Here is a 7,128-nt window from a genome sequence, read left to right on the forward strand (position 1 = left end):
ATTATATTAGTTATGAGCTTGCTGCACTTGCCAAAGATTTATGGTCTGGTTGCAGGTGAGCCCTTCTATATATGGGAACCCACCTGTTCTTTTAGGTTGCATTGAAATGAATTCTGTTGGGGCGTTGCACCATGTGCCTTCTTAAACATGAACTCAGTATTGCAATAAGAATTGCTTTTCTTTTTGGGATAGTTAATGTTCGTGTTAGTACTTTTTTTGGCTTGAACTAGAAAAGACTAAGATGCACATTTTTCACTTCAGTTTCGAGCCTGTTGATGCTAATATGATTATTGTGGTGATAATGCGCTTCTACATTTTTATAATAATTTGCAGTTACTGGAAAAAGTAAATCAGACAAAATGTTTTGCTACCATTTTTCTTGTTATCTTTGTGTTTATGGTATTGTGTAGAAGTGTTGTTTTTAACATCAATATGATTGGTAAATCATGGAACATCCGTTTAAGCTCTTGTAAATTATTGGGGAATCCCTTTCTAAAAATTGACTGACCTATTATAATTGTTATTTTGTAGTACGTTTGGCATTGGGTTGCATCCTACTATCTACACTGCGGTTTTTCCGTATTCAGGTAGGTGCTTATTTTTTTTTTTTGTCTCTTAACCGTGTTCATATTCATCTACGAGCGTTTTCAAGAGGTAATGAATCATCTATTTGCATTGCATGGCCAAATTTTTTGCATTGCCTTGACTAGAAGTTAATTTAATAAAAATCCAGAAAGCTGATGCACTTTTAGCTGTGCAAAAGATCCTTATTAGGGTATGATCCAAACTCAGAGATCCAAGAACTTCCAGAGTTAGATAGACGTGGAATTTTTTTTTGGTGTTCATGTGTTGCAGTAGATCCTTATTAGGGTATGCCTTTTCATGTCTTCTCTGATCTTGTGGTTGCATGGAGAATGATGATATGCCTTTTAAATGATTGTTTCTCCTTCAAATAAAAACTCTAGTGAATGTATAGAATAAAAATGGTAAAATCGACTATATTGCATAGCTGTGGCATTCTCTGCAAGGGTTTTGAACTTTTAATGTGTTGGATGTTTATGACAGAAATATGGAATGCACAAATTCCTTGATTCATGCTGGTTGTGATCAAGGAGCAATTCTCTCATTCAATCAATCCATAATTTATGTGATTGATTGAATAATTACATTTAATTGTATTCATTGTTTTCCATTTTTACAATTACAAAAGGTGTATAAATTAGCACTGTATAGATTAATACAATAATGAAATATACAGAAATCTTTTCTTCTTTTCTCTTCTCTCGGCATACTTTGGCAGTATCAACATCCTGAACTGCTACTCTTTGCCTCTTCATATCAATTCCTTACATGGTATCAGAGCTATAATCTTCACGCTTCCGCACAAACAAGCTTCTCCTTTCTGTTCTTGCAATCAAACAGAAAACTCGTTTTAGTGTTTTATTTTTCTGCAAATGGCAGATAATCCAAACCCAACTCAAACTCAATCAACTATAGCAAACCAAACAAATGCAAATCCCATTTCAACTGGCCTAGACCCAACCCAAACCAGTTCACTCCCAACAATCCCAATCGGCCCAAACACACAAACCAGGCCTGACCCAGCCCGTTACCCATATGGAATGCCGGGTTATGACCCGGATTCTTTTACCCACACCAACCCAACTCCTCTTGGAATACCGGGTCACAACCCGGAATCTGGTTCACAAACGGGTATGGATCCAAATCCCTACCCGTATCCATTTCGCTTCATCCCAGCCAACAGCAACGGTCACGCTGAACCAGGCGATGTTCTGTTTTCGTCGGTTTCCGATGGACCAGAATTGGTCCTCATCAAACAAATCCTCATGGGTTCAGACAACTATGCATCCTGGGCTCGCGATTTCCGGCGAGCTCTCATCGCAAAAGACAAAGAGTTTTTCCTGGACAAAAATTTCCAACCACCACCACAGCCACACCTCCAACGCCACTGGAACAACTGCAACACACTGGTCCGCTCATGGATCAGTAATTGCATCTCTACAGACGTCTCGGCCGGACTCCCACCAACAGAGATGGCCGCCGATATATGGGCATACATCAAAGAAATGTATGGGAAACTCGATCTCGCTAAAACGTACACCCTCCGGCAGCAATTGATTGAACTCAAACAAGGAAACGCTTCGGTGACCACTTATTTCAATCGGCTCTCTGTCGTTCGGAACGAGTTGGACGCTACTGAGGAATCTCTTGAAGGGCTTTCGGAAACCCTCCACTAGTACCAACAGATCCGCGATCGGGATCGTCTGTCACATTTTTTGCTCGGGTTGAACGAAAGCTTTTATGCTTTTCGCACCCAAGTTCTGGCCACTTCTCCACCACCTTCCCTTCGCTGGAGTTTTCAACTGGCGGTGCAGGATGAGAGCCAACGCCAGTTGAACTCCAATCGGCCATCCACTAAGCCACTTCTCCACCACCTTCCCTTCGCCGGAGTTTTCAACTGGCGGTGTAGGATGAGAGCCAACGCCAGTTGAACTCCAATCGGCCATCCACTAACTCTCTAGTTTTTGCAGGGCTTAAGGAAAATGAAGATTGGCGCTCGCGACTAGGGAAACCTGCAAAAGAAAAAGGCATGAATTTATATGCAGAGATGAAAGGCCCAGATTTCATCTCTGCATCTGACGGTCAGAAGCTGGTGGCGTTTTTAAATGCATCTAACGGCTCAAATCGAGCCACGTCACAATTAGAGTCAAACAGGCCAACCAACTGGTCAACTGGGCCCAAGCCTTGGTCAAACAGATCCAGAAACGGGTCCAACGGGTCTGACAATCACGCTCTAATCGGGGGCGATTATATTGTGACTATTGCAAACAGACCAATCATGATCGAGACCATTGCTGGAAATTACATGGACGCCCTAAAGACAAAAATAACAATTCTTCTTCTTTTCAGGTTGATTCAGTTTCTTCCAGCAATCCGCAAGCACCCGTTCTCACTTCAGATCAATATAATCAATTGCTTCAGCTTCTGAATAATGCTCCCACTGCACCTACAGTGTCTTATGCAGGTACTTCCTACTGTTTCAATTTAGTTACTACTGACATGTGGATTATTGATTCAGGGGCTAGTGATCACGTCATTTGTAATCCAAAATTTTTCCACTCTGTTTGCACTACCTCATCCACATCTGTTCGCATGCCAAACGGAAACATAACCCCGGCCACTCACATAGGCACTGTCCAATTATCCGAAAATTTATTCATTAAAAATGTTCTATGTGTCCCTACCGTTCATTTTAACCTCATATCAGTATCAAAACTATGTGAAGACAATACTTGCACTGTAAAATTATGTCCTAATGCATGTGAATTTCAGGACCCTTCGACTGGGAAACTGATGGGCTTGGGTAAGGTTCATAGAGGTCTATACTATTGGGCACCAGCTAAGTCTTCTAGAATTTTTCATCCGTGTATCACACCCAATAAAATTACCAGTTGTAATGCAACAATTAATAAAAACTCTTTTATTCTCCATCAAAGGTTAGGTCACAGTGCTACTATTCCCCAACCTCATTGTCCCATCTGTCCGTTAGCTAAACAAGCCCGAATTACTTTTCCACATAGCATTTCCACTACGACACAACCTTTTGCCCTAATCCATCTTGATATTTGGGGACCTTATCACACTCCCAATCATGATGGATCCCCTTTTTTTCTCACCATTGTTGATGACTTTTCCCGGGGTACATGGACTTTTCTCATGCAATCCAAAGCTGAAACACTTACCCACATCACACACTTTCTAGCCATGGTCAACACACAATTTCATACTTCTGTCCAAAGGATTAGAACATACAATGCTAAAGAATTTTTTAATCATAATTGTTCATCCCTTTTTTTTATCACTTGGGATACTGCATGAAAGCTCTTGCACCTATACACCCCAACAAAATGGGGTTGTCGAACGAAAACACCGTCATCTCCTAGAAGTCGCCCGTGCCCTCAAACACCAAGCCCACCTACCTATCTCCTTTTGGGGCGAATGTGTGATCACTGCTACCTACCTGATCAACCGCATGCCCAGTAGAGTCTTTCATGGGAAGACCCCTTATGAGGTATTATTCCAGAAGCAACCATCTCTTGATCATCTTCGAGTATTTGGCTATCTTTGTTATGCTGCCACTCTTGGATCACATGATAAGTTTGGTACTCGGGCTACCCGTTGTGTTTTTATAGGATATCCTATGCTTCAGAAAGGATACAGGCTATATGATCCAGTTACCAACAAGTTTTTGATCTCCCGAGATGTTGTATTTCATGAAGATATTTTTCCATTTGCCACAGAATAACCTATTCCATCATCATCATCATCACCATCACTTCCGGTGTTCCCTGACAATGATACCCTTTAAGATCCTCTGCTCACTATGGTTCCTAATCCACCAGTTCTTCAGCCTAGTATTGACCCTGACACAACCAGCATTGATAACACTACAACAGACCCACCAGATCAACCCCTTATTCCTCCACCTAGCTCTCCTCTTCAGGCTCTTACTGTTCCTATCAGCTGCAGCACTCGTCAGCCCAAACCACCAATCTGGGCAGCAGATTATGAGTGTCCCACCATTTTAGATCCTTCAACTCCACTGTATCCCACCTCAAACTATGTGACTTATGATCGTCTCTCTCCTATATATAGAGCTTGCATCAATAACATCTCCGCAGAAAGAGAACCCACTAGTTACTCAGAGGCTGTTCAACATCTCACTGGCGTCAAGCCATGGCTGCTGAGCTTACTGCTCTCTCTCAGAATCATACTTTGGATCTTGTGCCTCGCCCCTCCCATAGAAAACCTATTGGCTGTAAATGGGTTTACAAAATCAAGCATCGTGCTGATGGCTCCATAGAACGGTATAAAGCTCGCTTAGTGGCCAAGGGATACACTCAGCGGGAAGGTTTTGATTATCAGGACACTTTTTCCCCCATAGCCAAACATGTCACCGTTTGTACTTTTCTTACAGTAGCTTTTGTCCGTGACTAGCCTCTCCATCAAATGGACGTTCATAATGCCTTTCTTCATGGGGATCTTCATGAAGAAATATACATGGATCTTTCGCCGGGATTACGTAGACAAAGGGAGAACACATTATGTCGTCTGCAGAAATCCCTACATGGGCTAAAACAAGCATCCTGACAATGGAATGAGAAATTCAGTAAAGCTCTCACTGGCATAGGATTTGTTCAGTCTAAACATGACTATGCATTATTCACTTGGAACAAAGGTAAAACTTTTATTGCTCTCATCATATATGTCGATGACATTCTTATTACAGGGAATGATGAAACATGCATCAAATCCTTAAAAGAGAATCTTAACAGACAATTCTGAATAAAGGATTTAGGAGAGCCAAAGTATTTCCTAGGCATTGAAATTGCAAGATCCCAAAAAAAAAAAACCATAAACAAAAGAAAAAAAAAATAGAAAATATCTCTGATTCAGGACTATCAGGATGCAAGCCAAGTATCATTCCAGTAGAACATAATACAAAGCTGACTACTCAAGAATATGATAGTGGGATATTATCTTCCGAAAATGATCCACCACTGGAAGATCCTACAAAGTATCAAAGACTTGTTGGGCGATTGATCTATCTCACCATGACTCGTCCAGACATTAGTTATGTAGTCCACATTCTTAGCCAGTTCATGCATGGGCCCAAACAATCTCACATGGATGCAGCAATAAAGGTTCTAAAGTACTTGAAAGGATGTCCTGGATTAGGACTCCTCCTTCCCCAAGATAAAGAATTAGTTGTCACAGCTCATTGTGACTCAGACTGGGCCACATGTCTAATGACAAGAAAGTCACTTACAAGGTTCTCTTATTTCTTGGAAGACCAAGAAACAATCAACAGTATCTCTATCTTCAGCAGAAGCCGAATACAAAGCCATGGCCAAAACAACATGTGAGATCATCTAGATTTTGGGGTTATTGGAAGATCTAAAGGTACAAGTAAGAAAGCCTGTCCTTTTATACTGCGATAACAAAGCTGCAAATGACATCGCAGCAAATCCAATATTCCATGAAAGAACAAAACATATAGAGATTGATTGCCACTTTGTCAGAAACAAGATACAAGAAGGGGTAATCAAGACTTTGCACATTCGTACTTCAGAACAACCAGCAGACATTTTCACAAAGCCATTGTGCAGCAGACAACATTCATATTTACTTAGCAAGCTTGGAGTTTTTGACATTTACAAACCACGAGCTTGAGGGGGAGTGACGAAATATGGAATGCACAAATTCCTTGATTCATGCTGGTTATGATCAAGGAGCAATTCTCTCATTTAACCAATCCATAATTTATGTGATTGATTGAATAATTACATTTAATTGTATTCATTGTTTTCCATTTTTACAATTACAAAAGGTGTATAAATTAGCACTGTACAGATTAATACAATAATGAAATATACAGAAATCTTTTCCTCTTTTCTCTTCTCTCGGCATACTTTGGCAGTATCAACATCCTGAACTGCTACTCTTTGCCTCTTCATATCAATTCCTTACAGTTTAAGCAGGTTGGAAAAAAGTTTGGACATCAGGTAGAAGCTTTCTTTGTCACACAAACTGCGCTTCTCACTTCCTGTTTTATTGTACACATCCTCTTCCGAATATACTAGCTCTTGGTGTAGGTGATTACTGTTTTTTATTTAACTGTCTTTTGTTTTCTCTATTTATCTATTTTATTCACAAACAAGTTTGTTCTCTCAAAACAATTATATGAAATTTTCTATTGTTTAGTATAATTGGGTTTCTCCCTTTTAAGGCACATCACATACTGTTATAGTCAAATTTGTGATGGAGTGCATTTTCACTTGAAGTTGATGGAAATGCTTTTCGTTTTCTGGTAGTTAGAGATTATAACTTGATGTGAGATCTTAGTTGTTGGTAAAACTTTTGTATCTGGTTCATGGTTTGATACTTCCTTTTTGCTTACATGGTTAGCTCTAGGGTTGTTCTTTATTGCTTAGAGGAATAATGCATATTAATTGACTTGTTCAATGTCTGGTTCATCTCTCTAGCTTTGTGAGGCTGAGCAATTAATTATTCAATAACACTACTTGTACAAAGGCAAATACAAAG

At 40.1% G+C, this 7,128-nt stretch overlaps 1 long non-coding RNA gene across 1 annotated transcript; it reads left to right on the forward strand.

The window, feature by feature from the left end:
* Nucleotides 1-6,583, forward strand: LOC116114869. Its single transcript, XR_004125597.1, has 3 exons — nucleotides 1-55; nucleotides 532-587; nucleotides 6,564-6,583. It is a non-coding gene; the product is annotated as an uncharacterized LOC116114869 (long non-coding RNA).
* Nucleotides 6,584-7,128: the final 545 nt, after the last annotated feature.

This window comes from Pistacia vera, unplaced genomic scaffold (assembly GCF_008641045.1).
Source record: "Pistacia vera cultivar Batoury unplaced genomic scaffold, PisVer_v2 Contig724, whole genome shotgun sequence".
NCBI classification, from domain to species: domain Eukaryota; kingdom Viridiplantae; phylum Streptophyta; class Magnoliopsida; order Sapindales; family Anacardiaceae; genus Pistacia; species Pistacia vera.